Source organism: Glycine max, chromosome 15 (genome assembly GCF_000004515.6).
Source record: "Glycine max cultivar Williams 82 chromosome 15, Glycine_max_v4.0, whole genome shotgun sequence".
NCBI classification, from domain to species: domain Eukaryota; kingdom Viridiplantae; phylum Streptophyta; class Magnoliopsida; order Fabales; family Fabaceae; genus Glycine; species Glycine max.
This window is the reverse complement of record NC_038251.2, coordinates 13,938,063-13,957,644: the sequence shown is the minus strand read 5'-3', so window position 1 is coordinate 13,957,644 and position 19,582 is coordinate 13,938,063. Positions and strand designations below refer to the sequence as shown.

At 30.8% G+C, this 19,582-nt stretch overlaps 1 long non-coding RNA gene across 1 annotated transcript; it reads left to right on the top strand.

Annotated features, from left to right (window-relative positions):
- The first annotated feature begins 18,265 nt into the window (after window positions 1–18,265).
- LOC121173626 (uncharacterized) lies at window positions 18,266–19,268 on the top strand. Its single transcript, XR_005888847.1, has 3 exons — window positions 18,266–18,400; window positions 18,548–18,607; window positions 18,703–19,268. It is a non-coding gene; the product is annotated as an uncharacterized lncRNA (long non-coding RNA).
- The last annotated feature ends 314 nt before the right edge of the window (window positions 19,269–19,582 follow it).

The window sequence follows — 19,582 nt, the reverse complement described above, 5'->3', positions numbered from 1 at the left end:
TTGCTTTCAAAGGATCCTGGACATTGTAGTTTCCAAGTCTGAGGCAAAACTAAATGCCAACCACCCTTTGGACATTTGTGGGACAACTTTGCATGTGCAGAAGAGTATCAGAATTCAGATTATTAGCATAAAGTACGGTTCTCATTCTCACAGTTAACAATTATTAATAGTGAAATTATTCTACCTGATGATGCAGAAACAGAATAATGGCTAAGAATTGTATATGAATTTCACATTGTCATGTGTAATATATATTGCATCTCATATATAGGGGTGACATAATCAACAGTGTATTTTATTGGGTAGGGCCTGTTGCCATGTCAAAGTTCAAAAGCAAAACTGCAATTAGCCTTGGCAGGAAAGAAATCAGGCATTAACATTAATTGAATGTTGGAATAGTACTACAGAGAAATTGAATTGAGGAGTCACACACAATTAATAGGTTAGTGAAATTTTGTCAGGGAGTTTGATTGAATGGTCTTTGATGGGTGTGTTTGTGAGGGATGCAGGAATAGACAACACAAATGCATGATGGTGCCTTGTGATAAAGTCATGTATACATTATCAGGTGGAAAATAAATAAGAACATCAAATAAAAGACTGACAGAAAGACATAGTGGGAAAGGCTTGAATTTTTTTTCCTTCATACAAAATAGAATTGTAAAGGAAGCAAGATTAATTCTGTAAGTTTCTCAAATGGGGTCTAAGATTTGATTTCATCTTAATTTATATATTCAGCTTTCTTGCCTCTTCAATTATTTTAGTACCAGCTCAAACAATTTGGATCCCTCCCATTCTTGAATAATAACATGTAACATGATATGATCAGTGAGAAATACACAAGTGAAGGAAATATAATAGTAGATTCTTAAACTAATCATGATGATCCTTCTCTCGTAGCTTTGACCATATCTTGTACAGGGGAGATCCAAATTGAAGTCAAAGGTAAGCTTTAACACTAGCGCAATGTTTACTATTTTTCTCATAATTCCATTAATTCATCACCTCATTTCAAAGAGTTTTTTAAGACCACGTGAATCCTTCACAACTAAAACGGTTGTGAATAACAAAATTCTTGCTCTGAGTATTTTATACAATTGTATATCCAAAATTTGAACTCAAAATTATTTATTAAAATAATCATATATCAATTAATCCACATGTTCAATGACTTCCCTTCCCAGATTCTATCAATCAACAATGTAACCTGAATTACATCATGTTTGAAAATAAGGTGAAAAAATACTTTTGAGGCAAAAATAATTTTGTCAAAAGACTAGGATCATTATATTTGCTTTCGTTTTACTTTTATTTATTGAATTTGCATCGGAACGCCTATATAACATTTTTAATTTCAATCCAAATATTTACTTAATTTTTGTATATAACAAACATGCACTTAATCTTAGAAGCAAACAATTCCAAATAATTAAAAAATAGCTAAAGTATCTAATCACCAATTAACAAAAGAATATGCAGCCAGGTAGGATATTTTTGAACTAGCTAGAGGATTAAGAAGATATGGTTGGATTTTGAGGGACAACACATGGGGAACATTACTCACGTAGTTGGTTTTTGTAGTTTAGCCTAACTTGGGAGCATAGTGGGAACAGTGACATCACGTGCAAAGTTGTACATGTTGCTCATCTTTCGTGGGACTGTTCCAGCAAATTGTAGCTCAACTCAAACTCAGGAAGCCCCTAATAGATAATAGCCCTAGCTCTCCATACGATAGGCACAGAATGCTCCACGGCACCCCAATTTTCTTTGATCACAAAGCTGTCTGTACGGACACGAGCCCTTTTTCTGGGTGGAAGAGAGTGAGAACGACAACGCCCTTCCTTTGTCACTACCTGATGTGAGAGGCCAGAAAACAAAGAAAGGTAATTTCGCTCTCCTCACACACACACATTTCGTTTGCTAATGACTTCACATTCAGCTAACAGCTGGTTTGAGTCGCGCATGTGCAACACCACACACCACCTTCAAATCTATAATTTGACATTTGTCATGGCTCCATTGATTCATCACCTAGTTAACTATGGTGGCTGGATCATATATAACTGTTTCTGAGAAACTAGTATACTTGGACAAGATTAATTGACACTTCATACATACATTTTGTATTATCAAATTAACTAATTTATCTAATAAATCATTTCATATTATCTTCTTTTTTTTAATCATGTATATTAATTAATTTCGTATTGTAATTTTATTTTAAACATATGTTGGTGTGTTATTTAATAATGCACATTTTCTTACATTTAAAAAATACGTTAAATTCATCTACAAGTTCCCATACTTTTTCTAAATTTTCACTTAGGTCATTGAACTTTTTTCTTTTAACTGAGACTCTGACCTTTTACTTTTTTTAATTGGATTTTTCGGTCTAATTGTTGGTATGAAAAATTAACTACAAACACTTAATTAGAGGTGTAAACAACCTGAACTTTTATTTTTTTTTATAGATCCTGGTTTAACTGTTGTTATGAAAAATTAATCAATACACTTAATTAAAGATGCATACAATAGACTTGTACTTTTAAAATGTTTGTAAGTACATTGAGTTAGTTGTGAGAGTTTTCTACTAAATTTTAACTTTATGTGGAGCCAAACAATTGTGAGAGCCTTGATAGGTTAAAACTTTGTAGAAATGTCTCACAATTGACTCAATTGTGCTTACAATATACTTTAGAATTACTAGTACATTGTTTGCACCTCTAGTTAGGTATTTGTGGAACAAAAGTTGTGAAAATAATGTTTTTCAAGATTATTTTGATGAAGTCAAAGACTCAAGTCAAGAATCAAGAGTCAAGCAAGTTTCAAGAATAAAAAAGTCGTTCAATCAAGATTCAAGATTCAAGATTAAAGTGAAGATTCAAGAGAAGACTCAATTAAGATAAATATTAAAAGAGTTTTTCAAAATATTGAATAACACAATTTTGTTCAAGAGAATTTTTCAAAGAAAAATCTTTTACCAAGAGTTTTACTCTCTGGTAATCGATTATCATAAGACAGTAATCAATTACCAGTAACCAACATTTTTTTCAAACTAATTTACAAAGTTGTAATCGATTATCATAAGCATGTAATTGATTACCAATGTTTTAAAACGTTAGATTTCAAATTTTAAGAGTCACAACTTGTGATAAAACATTTTCAAATCATTTCAAACTTGTGTAATCGATTACACAATACTTGTAATCGATTACCAGTGTTTCTAAACGTTGGTTTTCAAATTTAAACATGAAGAGTCACATCTGTTGATGTGTAATCGATTACACTACAATGATAATCGATTACCAGTGACTTATTTTGAAAAATAAATTACCAAAAGTCACAATTCTTAAAGTGACTTGTTTCTGAAGATTTTTTCAAAAGTCACAACCTTTAAGTGACTAGTTTTTAAAAGAGTCACAACTTTTAAAAAATGACTAGTTTTGAAGAAATTGCCAAGAGTCATAAACTTTTAACTTGAGTCATCAAATGACTATAAATATGTGACCATGATACGAATTTTAAAGAGAGAACTTTCAGATTTCTTTCATTCATTCAAAGCATTCTTCTAAGAGTTTTTGTTCAATACCTTCTTTATTCAAGAAAAGTTTATTGGCCAAAAATTTGTGTTATTCTTTTTCTTCATTCTTTCTCCCTCTTGCCAAAAGATTTCAAAGGACTAACCGCCTGAGAATTCTTTTGATTCTTCATCTTCCCTTTAAACAAAAGATTTCAAAGGACTAACCGCCTAAGATATCTTTTGTTTTCCCTTATAAAGATTCAATGGACTAACCGCCTAAGAATTCTTTATCTTAACACATTAGAGGGTACATCCTTTGTGGTACAAGTAGAGTGTACATCTACTTGGGTTGTAATACTGAGAACAAAAGTGGGTACATCTCTTGTGGATCAGTTCAAGTGGAGGGTACATCCACTTGGTTGTTCAAAGAGAACAAGGGAGGGTACATCCCTTGTGGATCTTTGCTTGTAAAGGATTTTACAAGGTTATTGGAAATCTCAAGAACCGGTGGTTGCTTGGGGACTGGATGTAAGCACGGGTTGTGGCCGAACCAGTATAAATCTTGTGTTTATCTTCTTCTTCCCTACACTCTTTATCTTTTCGCTATATATTTTTTATTTCCGCTTTACTTTTGTCTAAGTTATTATTTCTGTTTTTTACTTTCTCATAACTTAGTAGCAAAGTCTAATTAAATCTATTAACATTAAGAAGAATAAATTTTTAATTAGTCAAGATACGTTCATAATTAATTCAACCCCCCCTCTTAATTATTCCAAGGCCACTTGATCCAACAAAAATTATACCTGAGAATTCAATTGATAAATGTATGGGGACGAGACATGTAGAAAAATTAAACCTAAAAAATCTTTTAGAAAAAATAAGTTATGAATTAAAAATGTAAAACAATTTTATATTATTATCCAATCATAACTATTATGTATGGTATGTTTGTTGATGAGTTTTATAATAATTCCCTAAAAGTCATACAAATAATAATTTTTTGTTGGATGAATATGTAAATTTATTTTACACTATCAGTGTGTGATTATTAAATTCAATATATTATTTGTCAAAATAAAATATCATAATGAAATATTAATTAGTTTTATGCTTATATTAATCTACTTAATTCACACCAACTTTCACAATTGGATTGTTTAATTTCCCATTCTACAAAATAATTACTACTTTGTAGTTTTTATATAAGACATAAGTGAGTGTACTTTTCTTTAATTATAAGAAACATGCACTCATTTGTAAATGTTCTAATTGTTAATTCTTTTATATCTTTTATTTATTGTAAGATTTACTAACGAAACACAGTCATTCTCTATGTAAGTGGATGCACACATTTGTCTATTGGCAATTTAAGTCACATTCGTTAGTAAAAAGAATTAACAATTTAAGTCACACTAATCTAACTAATAAGTAATTTTTCATTTTTTTTATCATTATCAATTTTTATCTATGTTATTATATCTTTTAAATATATTTATATACATATATACTAATATATGCTTATATATAATTTAAAAATGATTAAAAAATACATTAAAAATATAATTGTAAATTTAACACCCATGCAAAGCAATTTAAGTATATCCATGTATTAATTTAACCTTATTAATAATACGTGGTATTGTCAAGAATAATATCATTAAGATAATTATAAATTCTAATTAATTGAGTAAGAAAATATAAAGTACATGTAATTTACAATAAAATATTTGATAGACTATCCCAATATAATTACCTTTGATATATTTTTTTTTTAATTACAACCTCACCAAAAAAATGTTGATAATTTATAGTATTAATTTTAATGATAAATATACATAATATACTAAAAACATTGTTTACAAAAAATTAATTAAAAAATATTTTTTAAATATATGTAATAAAACTAGATATTCTACAGAAGGTTACATGCAAAAGCAAACGTTACAAGATGATGGTTTAAATGTGCTTTAAAAAAATTTTTGCAAGCTTTTTTTTTAAAAAAAAAAGCTATCAGCATAAAAAACTTAGGAAAGAAAATAAGGTTTTCACAAAAGAATAGAGTCAAACAATACTTACTAGATTTTGCAAACACTTATTATAAATAAAATCAAATTCAAATCCTTAGTCAATTAAAGCGTATAAGAGAAATACTATTACAAATAAAGTTTTCTTGACGGTTATTTAGGGTCTTCTATGATGGTTTTTATCGGACGTGTAATTAGTGTAATTAATCCACCATCGTAAATCCATCATTTTCCATGACATGTTTTTAAAACCATGTAGAACATGAATTTCTACATCGGTGTTAAAAATAGATGTAGAATTTATTGTTTTTATAATAAATACCTTATTTACGTATACTTTACATTGATTTTCCTAAAAATCGTCATAGAAAATGCAATTTCAACATTGATTTTTCTGAAAATCGTTGTAGGAAGTTCTTCTTCTATAACGATTTTGAGGAAAATCGATGTTAAAATTATATTTTCTATGACAACTTCTAAGAAGTGATGTAGTTTTTATTTATTTATTGTTAAATATTCATTTTGTTTTACAGTCAACCCAACCTGTAATTTAACAAAAAAAAAAAATAGGCCCACGCAGTCCAGACCATACAAATATAAAAAATAAACTCAGTTCAAACCAAATCATAAATTAATAAAATAATACCAATAAATTTCTTATAAATGATGTACAATATCAAACATTGTCAAACATCAGTCAATGTATTATTTTTTAATTCTAAAAAGTATCTTACTCATTCCTTGAGAATTTTTGTAATCTTCTCCAATTTCAATGGTGTTCTATCACTAAATCAATGCAACATATAATAAATACAAGTGAATCACATTAAATAATAAAAAGTGTAATAATTAAAAAATTCAAAATAAACTAGTATATTATTAAACACAAGCTAATGATATTTTATAATTAAAAGTCTAATATAAATTGAAACTTGTTAAAGTAAACTAGTATATTCCATTCATTCTTCAAACCTTCCATGACTATGGTTCACATCCAATGCATGACGTAATATGACTCTTAAATTCAATATGAAATTTAGTTAAATATCATAACTACAAAGTTATAAAATTTCATTAATCAGATTAAAACATTGATTAAATGACTTACATTTACGTCGTGAGGTAAAGTTTATTGGATTTACTCTAAGAGGGATTACCATGCAAATCATGTGTATTCCTACTAAGAATAGAGTACAAGTGTTACTAATTGAAGCTTGTTAATTGGGACTTTGACATGGATGTGAGGCTTTTTATGCAAGGAACATAACCATACAGCAAGTTCCTAGGATAGATAATAAGGAGCTACGAATGACCCCTGCATTGAAAAATAATAATTAGTGATAATGCAAACATTATTTAAATGTATTGGTTAAATTTTACTTACCAATTCAAGTAAGCTCTTGAGTAGATCTTTTTTTTTTATGATTGCTTCAGTCATCTTTCAATGTACAGTTGAAATTCATCACATCTATCCTTTGCATTGTGTATGAACTGAGATTCAAGGAATCTATACACATAACCATGACCAAATTTTATTGACAACTCATTCAGAATTTTTTTTTTGTTTAAACAAATGAAAATTGTTAATTATATTATAAGTAATTAGTTAATGAATTAACCTTCAAATAAAATATACTTACATTGTCCACAATTGTAATATGCAAATGTTCAAACATTGTGTTAACAGTTTGACAAGTGCACCAAATGTTCAAGTAGTAAAACTCAAAAATTCGAGTGTCAAATTTCACAGGAATTTTGCGTTGTACTTTTATTGTATACTTTTCAATTTATAAGAGAAGAAATAATTAAGAGAGGGGTAGAAGAAAGAATAGGAAACAATATGTTGAGACTTTGGCAAGTGCACCAAATCGCTCTTAAGTAGTAAGACTCGGAAGTCCGAGTATCGTTTCCGCAGGGATTTTATTGCACTTTATCAAATACTTCTCAATTTGTAAGTATGAGTGAAAATAATAAAGACAGGAATAATTGCAGGAATATATTGCTAATGCTAAATCGAATAGTTTAAAAAGGAAAGACAATTAATAAAAATGCCAAGACCGGACAAACCCAATTGGCCTACGATGCATGTAAATATGATATTCATTACCAATGCACTGGTATTAGTTCTACCCACATCTGTTAATTTTACTTGCCCCTGATGCCTCACGTTGACAAGCCTATTTTAACTACCTATCTCCCAAATGCCTTTGCGAAGATTCAATAATTAAAATGCATTAAGATTAAATTCTAGATGTTGCTTAAATGCATGGGCAGTGAGTTATCATTCTATGCCTAGCAATGCTAACCCAAGGATTCTTTTCTTAAGATGTTCTGTTAGGTGTTACCCTTTCCCAAGTGTATAACCCCTAAAACTAATGCATGCATTAATTCTTAAATCCTTATTAGGAAATACCCTCTCCCGAGCGAATAAAATCCAAAAAAAATTTAAGAACAAATGCAAGATAACAAGAAAAGAATTAGAACAGAAAAACCTGGAATGAATTCCCTTTGCATTGATAATTCATGAAGCACACCGTACATCATTGGCTTTTTAGGCCTGTCAGGCCCTAGCTAGGGGATTAGCCACTCATGGCCATTGAGGGCTTACAACTGGGGTGAAAGAAAGAATGTGGATAATAAAAACAGAGAATATAAAGAAAGAAGGGAGAGCTCAGGCTTGAAGTGCTGAGAACAGTGCTCTCAGGCGAGATGAGATTCCTTGGGACTGGCTCTCTATTTATAGTTGCTGAAGTGGGCTTTTGGGCCTTCATAGTCGCGCTCAGCGCGTTCAGATCGCGCGCTCAGCGCGCCCTGCAGGCTTAGCCTGTGCTTCTGTTGGATCGCACGCTGGGCGCGTAGCTAGGCTTAGCGCGCGTAACGGTTTCTGTTGCTTCGTGCTTAACGCCACGCTTAGCGCCTGCATTTGGTTGCTCGCTTAGCGCCTGACGCGCTTAGCGCTAGTGTTGGGCTGGGTCTGCTTCAGAACTCTTTCTTTCTCTTCATTTCTGTTTCCCTTTTTGCTTAATGTAACCTCATTTTTCGTATCTGCAACCAGAAATTCAATTTAATTACTTTCTCAACTTTTAATTATAAATAACTGCTAAATAATTAATTTACGCCAAAATTTGACTATTTAACTACTATTAATTCATAATTATTTAGCAGTTATCACAATAACAGGAAATTATAAATAGTAGAAAGCAAAACAATTAAAAGCAAAAGAATTAAATAGGGAATGTGATGGAATGCAAATGTTAGGACCTAGCATGCCTTGTTTGTCTAGGATGTATGATTTTAGGATTTTTCTTTATCAATTCAAGTGAATTTATCCTACCCACATTTATTTATTTACTTGCCCATGATGCCTCATGATGACAAGCCTATTTTATTTATCTATCCCCCAAATGCCTTTGAAAAGATTCAACAAATAAAATGCATGAAGCTTAAATTCTAGATGTGTGCTTAAATGCATGGGCATAAAGTTATAATCCTATGTCTAGCAATAATTTTCTTATGATATCTTTTCTTTTTGTTATGTTAAAAGTTATTCTCTGTCGAGCGTCTAATCCTTAAAATTAATGCATACATATTTTTTTTATATCTCTATTAGAAGTTACCCTCTGTCAAGTACTTAACCCCTAAAAGAATGTAAAGATGAATAATGCATAGGAGATAAATAGAAAAGACAATAGGATAGAAAACACTTGTTGCATTGATAAATGGTGAGGAGTATATCATACATCGCTTTGGCTTTTTAGGCCTGCCATACCCTAACTAGAGGTTTAGTCTCTCATGGCCATTGAGGGCTTTACACTGAAATGGGCTAGAAGAACTGATGGAAGAAAAGGGGTGAAAAGAGAGAAATGGAGAAAATGGTGGAGGAGAGAAGAGAATTTCCTAAGAAAGAGTTCTCAGGCTTTAGGTAGTAGTGAGAATGCTCTGAGACTCGCTGTGTCATTTTCCCTTAGCCTGATTCTCTATTTATAGCTGCTGAAGTGGACTTGGACTTTCATAAGCTTGTTTAGTGCAGGTGCTGAATCTCGCGCTTAACACCTGCTTCTCACTTAGTGCGTGCTGCGCATTTAGCGCTGGCAACGATTTGTGCACTAAACACGTGTTGCTCGCTGAGCGCGCTGTTAGGTTGGGCTGGATGTTGTAATCTTCATTTTTCTTTGTAATTTGCTGTACTTTTTGCTCTTAGTCCCTAAAATTGTTATATATGCAACCAATATTTAAAAAAATATCAATTCTTAACAATTTAGACCAAATAACTACTAAATAATTATTTTTAAAGATAATTTTATTTTATTTTTCTATTATCCACAGTATAATTATTTAGTAGTTATCACATCGTTGGCTTGAGATTATTTCATTTACATTAGTTACCTTGAAATAAAATATACTCATGTTAATTTCATTGATTTAAAGTTCCCAACAAGTTTGGGAAAAGCAAAAATTTATGGATCCTAATATAGTAACATAAATTGTTTTGTTAATTAACCACTCAATTGATCAAATAGTACTCTCTTGAAGACTTACGTAAACCTTTATTAGTCATTCATGGATTAGCAATTTAATTTATGAAATTCTCCTTTTAAGTTTACACATGAATCAAGAAATTTTAGAAAATCTAGATAATTTCAATATATGCAATGACTAATAGCTTTTTCTCCCTTATCCCTGCATCTTTTTTGAGGGAATTTTAATAATCTTATTATCTTAATATAAAATCCTGTAGTTGAGTATCGAATTATGTCCATATATGGGTTTATTGGGATGTAGTTTTGTTGGTTTTTCAATAGTGAGTTATTTGAGCATTTTATTCATGTTCAGTGGTGGTTAGTTACTGGTTTGTGTGATTTTTCCATCAGAAAACATTTAATATGATCATTAAGTTTTGCACTGCTTGAAAATCCCATGTTTTGATCAGTAGTCCTATTTATGGTATGTATCTAGTTATTAATTGATCAAGAATTCATTTTTGAAGAATGACTTATGAAGTTATATATCATTACTCCTACAAGGCAGTGAAGGGATACTTAACTCTCGACAGACAACAGCTTACATAACTTTGATCCAGGAAGTGAAAAAGACTAGGAAGAATGACAGTAAAGGTGGATGATAATGGCAGACCAAAGATGCTTGTGTTAGACTAGTGTGAATTTCAGAGATAAAATGTCAATTAGAGCAGCTGGAAGATTACCAAGGTGGTACTCATTTAAGGTTGTAACTGAGGAATTAGAATCCATGGAACATGGTGAAGGAGAAAACTTGTTTCATTGACATTAAGTATGGATTTTTCTCATACATATTTTACATTAGTAACATTACAAATGTTTCTAGGTCTTGCATGGAACCCACAATGTAGGCCTTACAAAAGAAGCTTTTCTGATTCTACAACAGCTACAGCCACTTATAACTTTTGTGGTTGAACTTCCAAAATCTAGAATCCACTTCAAAACCTCTTATTGTCAAGGGACAACTTTATCAGTATCTAAATTCATTGAGGGAAGCAGATATCTATATACAGCCTAAGGAGCACCAATTTGAACTGCATCTAACCTAATATCAAGCTTATCAATAATCACATAGGGTCATGAATGAGCTGCATGGTGTAGCCATGCACCCAGAAAGCTACATTGGTTTAAGAAGTCACCATGGGAGAAGGAATCTTATCACTACTTGTAACTGAAGGAAGCCACAGGTGAACTCTGCTAGAGAATGTTATAAATTGAAGGAAGCATTTTGTACTCAAGTCAATGATGCAAGGTTCAAGTATCCAGGAGAATTCCATAAAAAAAGGAAAATTTAAAAGATGGATTGTGTTTCTGAACCTTGTGTTGTGTCTTCTGAAATGGAGATTATAGACTTGACATCTCTGGCAAACAACTCTGCCTGAGTGGGCAACAGGCAAGCTTCACGTTTTGATGCCTTCACAATTTCTGCTACTGCCTGAAATCAACCAATTTATAGAGTACTAATTGATATTAGAATTATGGCAGATATGGATGCTCTTTAAACAGGAAATGAATTGCAAAAAGAATAGCCATACTGTTTCTAAATAAGAAATGGCAAATATGTCAAAGTTGTAAATATTTTGTAAAAGCTGTCCCAAATATGATTTGAATGATATTATTAGTATTAGATGACTTTACCATATAAAGAGGAAGAATAGAAAGAAGTGGAGGAGATAGCCTGATTAAAATCAGCTCAATAAGGAAATGGAAGCATAGTTTAAGAAAGTAGGGAGGGGGTAGTTTAAAATATAAAGTGGTAGACTCACAAATAACTTTGACTAACCTGTTAGAGTATAGAAAATGCAACTCAGATCTTATTCATATAACCAGGAAAAGTATATATACAAGTTAATGAAACGGAAAAAATAACCACCTAACAAACTCATATGTGGCTGACACTATCAGAACAAAACTCACAGGGATTTTGTATCTAGCTGAACTATGGATATCACCATTCTGTTCCCATTCATGACCGAGGCTTCACATATAGGTTATAGGAAAAAGATCTAATCTAACAGATACAAAAGGTGATAACAAAATGAAATTGAAGTAAAAGCAAAAGGGGAAGTGATTAAATATCAATTAAATGGAAAATTACAAGTTTCGATTATAGCTTTGGGAACAAACAAGGGAAAGCACAGATAGAAACTGAAAATGCAGCAACCTCTACGGTTACTTATATTAATTATATTTTATAAAATAAAATATTTATTTTAAAATCTGTTACTTAACATTAAATTTTTTATCCTTCTAAGATTTTATTTTAATCCATCAATGTAATTTGTTACGTTTGTTTGTTTTGATATCGGTAAGTTGATTCCACTGTCATATTTTTGTTGTTGCATAAAGAGGTTTATAGATATCTCTTTCATCCTCCCTAGAAAACACAACAACAATTTGATTTCTTTTTTTCTTTCTAAAATTTTCTCTTTCTTCTGTTATGAAAACTTATTTTTGAGAGGAGCTCAATCACATTTTTTTTACAAGTGCACTTGAGACGTTTCTTTAAGGATAGCGTTTGCGCACTTCAATCCAGGCTAACAAAATTTCTCCTTTGAATTGTTTTTTGTGTTTATTGTATGATATAATGCATTGTTAATTCATGTTCTGCTAATTAAAGTTATTTTGCTAATGTTATTTTTTTATTTAATTCAAGGCTTTACATTTTCTTCTCATTTATTTATTTTATTTTATTTTAATTTCTCTAACAGTCTTAGAGAGAAAAATATCACTTTCTTCTTGCATAGTCTTTTCTACATTTGCATTCTTTTTTATCAAAAAATGTTTGTCAGTCATGGATATGATTGAGTTCCTTCCTAGTCAGCATGAAAAATTAATGGATGAAAACATAATGTATTATGCTCTATTAAAAGTATTTTTATTATATTATTTCATTTCTTTAAATTTTAAATTAGTGGGAGATTGTTGGAAAATATTTTCTTATAATTTAAAATTTAAAATTAAAGTATTTTTTCTTTATCAATTATGTTTTCTAAAGATAAAATGCTTTTAGAATTTGTCTATGTGAAAAACTAAAAGCATTTCATTACTTCTATTTATATATTTTAGGAAGTTATCTTTTACTTGGTCAAATTCCGTTACAAGTCTTTAGAATTAAGAAGTTTGTTGTTTAACTTATTGCTGCAAGTATATTATTGCTACATGTTGGTGATTGGTTGCCTCTATATATGTTACTAAAAATAATAATAAACATTGTAAAAATACAACACACAAAGCAATAAGATGAACACTTAGGTGAAACTTTATATTCTGCTTGTCATATTCTTAATAGAGTATGTTATAATTTTTTTGAAAAAACCTCTTATGAGCTTTGGAGAAAAAGAGAACCAAATCTTAAATATCTTAAAGTGTTGGGATGTCTAGCAAAAGTTAACATCCTTATTAATAAGAAAAATAAAATTGAACCAAAATCTGTTGATTGTGTTTTTGTTGGATATTCTTTGCATAGTACTACTTATAGATTCTTGGTTGTTAAATCTTTATATGATTTGAAACAAGCTCCAAAGCAATGACATGAAAAATTTGATCAAGTTGTTTTTTCGTATGATTTACAAATCAATAATAGTGATAAATGTGTGTATGTGAAACAATTTGATGATAATGGATGTGTCATTTTATGTTTGTATGTGGATGACATATTGATATTTGGTAGTAATGTTCATTTCATAAATGATGTGAAGTCTTTCTTGTCTAATAATTTTGATATGAAGGACCTTGGTCCTGTAGATGTGATTTTGGATATTAAGCTTATAAAAAAAAATGATGGCATTCATTATACATGTTTTCCTACAGTAATTGAGAGGTTTAGTGATGCAAATTGGATTTCTGATTCTGATGAAACAAAATTGACAAGTGGTTATGTTTTTACTTTAGCTGGTGGTGCAGTATCATAAAAATCCGCTAAACAAACTATTATTTCACGTTCTACCATGGAAGCAGAAATTATTGCTTTAGATACTGCTACTAGTGAGGTTGAGTTTCTTAAAAATCTGTTATGTGATTTGCCATTGTTGAATAAGCCTATACTTCCAATTCCAATGCATTCTGATAGTCAAGTTGCTATTTCTAAAGTTACTAGCAAAAATTTTAATGAAAAAAGAAGACACTTAAGAGTGAGACATAAGTCTATTAGAAATTTGATTTCTCATGATGTCATTTCTCTTGGCTTTGTTAGGTCAGAAAATAATATTGCGGATCTACTTACAAAAGGGTTGACGTGTTAACAAATACTTGAGTCGTCAAGAGGAATGAGACTAGAGCCCATTATTTAGTTACAACAATGGACACCCGTCTCCGTGTGATTGATGATCCCATGAATGAAGTTCAATGGGTAATAACAAAATTGTTTCTTGACTAAAATACACCAAAATAAAATTTGGCGGAGTTGTTCCATTTCTCATTCCTATGACGAGGTGTTTATATATGTGTATTTTTGGTAAAAAAAAAAATATCTCTTAATGAATCCGATGACAATTATTGTAGGGGTGGGGGTCACAACTCACTCTTTGAGGATTCACCTAGTGAGTGTGGTGGTGAGGCCGCCACTATGAGATATGGGCTAACTTCTAAGTGACACTCACGAAATAAGATATAAGCGCAAGGCTATGTAACACGCTACCATTGATTAAAACCTAATTGAACGTCAATACTGTAGGGGTTGTGTACTAAAATCCAGTTAAAGAATGTGTAATTCAAGACAATTAAGTCACTACATTTTTCTTGGGTGGAAGTTCATAAACACTAGGTATAAGGCTTAAACTCGGAAGGTTCCTTATAATGAAATACAATATCACACGCTCTTTCTTTCTTTTATGTTTCTATACAAATTATTTTTAAAAAAATATTTTAAATTTTAAATTATGTGGGGGAATGTTAGTAAATATTTTTTTTATAATTTAAAATTTATAGATATATATTACTTATATTAATTCTATTTTATAAAATAAAATATTTATTTTAGAATCTGTAAACTTAGATTTTCTATCCTTCTAAGACTTTGTTTTAAAGAGTCAATATAATTTGTTACATTTGTTTTGATATCTTTAAGTTGGTTTCCAACGGTCATATTTTTGTTGTTGCATAAGGGAGTCTATGTCTATATATATATCTCTTTTCTCCTCTCTAGAAAACACAAAAGCAAAACAACAATTTGATTTCTTTTTCCCTAAAATTTTCTCTTACTTCTCTTATGAAAACTTATTTTTGAGAACAAGAGCACTGATGTTTAGAAGTTTCGGAGATCCTTTCAGTGCACACGATCAGAACCAACGGGTTGTCGTATCTTGGGAGATGAGCGCAGTCAGATTTTTCTACTAGTACAGTGAGGGTGTTTTCTCTCTAAGGATAACGTTTGCGTGCTTCAACCCAGGCTAACAAAATTTCTCCCTTGAATTATTTTCTTTGTGTTTATTGTATGATATAATGCATTATTGATTCATGTTCTGCCAATTAAAGTTATTTTGCTACTGTTATTTTGTTATTTAATTCAAGGCTTTACATTTTCTTCTCATTTTTTTTCTTTTCTTTTATTTTAATTTTCTAACAACAACGACGACGGCGCAGGCAGTATGAAGGCAATAGCGACAGTAGCAGAGTGTGAATGGGCACAAGAGAGGAAGAGAGAACTAGGTTTGAGAAGTGAGAGGACGGGAGCTCGAGAGTGCGAATGTTAGTAGGTGTGAGAGTAACCCAACGGTGGTTTTTAAAAATTGATGTTGATTGCTTGATTTTCACATGGGTTATTAAAGAAACTGATATCGAAATACAATTTTTTTAGGATGGTTTTATGAAAATCGATCTCACTCATATCTATTTATTTATAAGATTGTCACCGTGTTTTCATTGACAATAGTTCTTTTTTAGAAAAAATGCAGTGTCATAGAAGACTGTTTTAGTGGTAGCGAAAGAAATCAGACACAAAGTTTTATATCGATTCGTCTCTATTATTAAGACTACGTCCAGACAACCCACTAAGTTTTCACCAAATTTTTCAAAGTTATAAGTATTTTTTCACTACAACTTCTACAAGGAAGCTTATCCCCATGCTTTTACAATTCAAGTATTTTTTGTTCTACCACATCACTTTTGACTCTTAAACAAATAATCAAATTTGTTGGTGTTTGTTTGCACACAGGCTAATCTATCATCTTATTGACGAATTTACAAATTAAACACTAAGTCTTTTTTTTCCCAAAACTCACAAGATGTTTTGGTGGAAGCTTTTCAACTTAAGAAAATACAGAGAGAAAGCTCAAAGAAAAGAGGGAATATGATATTCAAAATTTGGCTTGTACTTCGTAACTTTTAACTCTTCAAAGCTTCTCGTATATATAGCCATCATCAAAGAGTAGTTGTTGCCTCTAAAAGGTTTTCTTTTTGAGTTTGAGCTTGCATTTGAAGAAGGAATCGGTTGGTGAATTAAATACACGCATCAAATGCACGTCCAGTCCTTGTTTATACACCATTGTGCTTGCACTTCAGCAATGATCAAATCAATTTAGCAAAGAGCATGTATGTGTACAACAAGTAGAACAATTGGTGCATCCTTTAAGAAGAAGAGAGAGGTTGATCTTTAATTTGTTTTCTTACTTCCTTAGCTTTGACAAATTGTAGGAAGATGTTCAAGACATTATTTGGATAACGAATCACAAACTCATAACATTAATTCAGTCTTAAATTCTTGTTAGAACTTAACATTTATATGCTATCATCTAATCCATTAGACGCAAATGCATTGCTTTCCTCTATTGGTATTATAAAACACAACTTTTTAAATTTTTTAATTATTTGCATCTAATCAAAATTATTGAGGGTCCTACTTTGTCTAATGACTTAACATGGTTTTGCTCTATGAAAAAAAGAAGGTGATCTTTTTTGAGTTAGGTAGGAGTATTCAAGACTCAAACTTGTAACCTCTAGTTAAGTTGAAACAATTTTGCATTGGTTGATTCACACATTCAATAATAATTAATTTTTTAATAAATTGTTTTATATTATAAATAAGTTTATTTTCATATTTACATCAACCCGTATAATAGACCAACATTAAATCTAGATTAAATACCTATTTTTGTTCTTGAAAATGTGAGGCTGTGACAACAGATTGATACCTGAAAGATGAAAAAATTCAAATTTAGTATCTGAATGTACAAAAGTGTGACAAATTGTTCCTATTGTTAAATTTGTAAAATTATTTTGTCATTAAGTTATAAAACTCAAAAGGTCAATTTAACAATAAGTTTTATTTTTTAGGATCAATTTAATATTAAATTATAAACTTCAGGGATTAATTTATTATTGAATTATCCACATGACTAATCCATTACACTTACACGTTTGGAGACTGAATTTGAATTTTTCATCTTTTAAGAATTAATTTATAACTAGCTAGCATTTTTAGGGACTAAATGAATATTTACCCTTAAATCTAATATGTGTATTTTGGAATTGGTGATCTTAATCTAAGAGTACCTTGCACTTTAAATGGTAAAGTGTAGCTATCTTTGATTATATTAATGGTCCAGACTTTTCCACATAATATAAAATTTGTACTTAATTTAATTTTTACAAAATACTACAATGTATAAAAAATAAAAACTGCACTGCATGTTTTCCTGGTCAAAGATACGAAGAACATTGCAGGCACCGCACATACACTTCCCTTCGCTGCTACTTCATTTTTTTGTTCTTTAAAAGTTAAAAATTGAATGGCAGTTCTCTGTCTCATGAAATCATATACAATTGTGAGTCTCCCTTCGCATGAGTCTGTAGCTGTGTCATTTTGGGAATTGCAGGCCATTCGCATTTATCTCAGGCCATTTTAAAACTCATCTGTGTGTAAGATTGAGTCATGTGTGCCTCTTGTACAAACCAAAATAAAAAATCTAGATGACAAACATGAATTGCGGGGAAGCGGAGTGTAAAGGGTTTCTTCGTTTTCTTATTTTATTTTAACGCTATATGTCTATTTTGGAAAAATAAACAAATATAGGTAGCAATTTCAAATGAAGTGAAAGATTTAGACCATACATTAATATAATCAAAGGTTAAGATAGCCTTTTGGGTGTAGTTTAGATCGATAGTACAGTATATATTTTACACGAAATTGCTTCTTCAACTGAAAGCCCCATGCAATGAGGATGACGCTCCATCATACATAAGAAACAGTTGACTTTGAACCCTAACACCATAGCATCACGTTGGTATATAATATTCAAGGCCAATTACTGCTTTACTATGTTATCTTTATCAATTATTCATTTTTGGCCAAAGTGAAGGAAGTAGACAAAGAAAATAACTAAACAGAAGAATTAAATCTGGTATTCATGTATTTGCCATTTCACATTTTCCTCCTTCCTCATTTCAGCTTGTTGTAGATATCAAATATAAAATATCAAATTTTTGTTTCATAATAAACTCCATGATTATTCCACTTCATTTCTAACTTCCTTTTCCCCCCTTTCCAGTTACATACCTTGAAGCTCATACATATTCCGGGGTGGAGACAAATTTAGAAGATGCACTGTGTACTTGTTCAATTAATCCAAAACCTTACTCTTTCTGAGTTTTTTAGGAATTCAATATATTGTATTTATTTATCCCTTGTTTATTTCAAAAGCAGAATGGTGCAGAGGAAAAATCCATGTCAATCAACACTGCTCCTCAAATAAAGTTTGATGTATTTGTTAGCTTGAGGGGCAAGGACATACGGGACGGGTTTCTTAGCCATTTGACTGAGGCTTTTAAAAGAAACCAAGTACATGCTTTTGTAGATGATAAACTAGAGAGGGGAGAAGAAATATGGCCATCACTTGTGACAGCAATTGAACGTTCATTCATTTTGTTAATCATATTCTCGCAAGACTATGCTTCTTCTCGTTGGTGTTTAGAAGTACTTGTGACGATATTAGAATGCAGAGATAAATATGAGCGGATTGTAATCCCGGTTTTCTACAAAATGGAACCCACAAATGTACAACATCAACTAGGGAGTTATACGAAAATGCATTTGCTGAGCATGAAAGAGGATACAAAAGCAAGGTGCAAAGGTGGAGACGGGCTCTGAATAAATGTGCTCACTTGTCAGGAATTGAGTCATTAAAATTTCAGTAAGCTCTTGTTTCTCCATAAACATTCAATATTTTCTAGCTGTTATACATTTTCTATGCATATTACCATATATAACGAGGCTGATTAAGTTGCAAAATGATGTAACCTTTTTTTTAAAAAAAAAAAATCTTCTGCAGAATATACGCTTATTAGTTATTATTTTTACATAATATAATTTTAGCCAATGCCACTATGCTGAAATTTTGATGGGACCAACCATTCTTTGTTGGTCAATTGAATTTAGTCGTTAAACTACAACCAATTAATACATGTAAATATATCCACTTTCTAGATGATATGAGGATACATCTAACAATGGCCCTATATTTATTTTTTAGTACCTGACTTTTAAGAAATCCCCACTAAGAGGGAAGGAAGGAAGAAATGAAGGA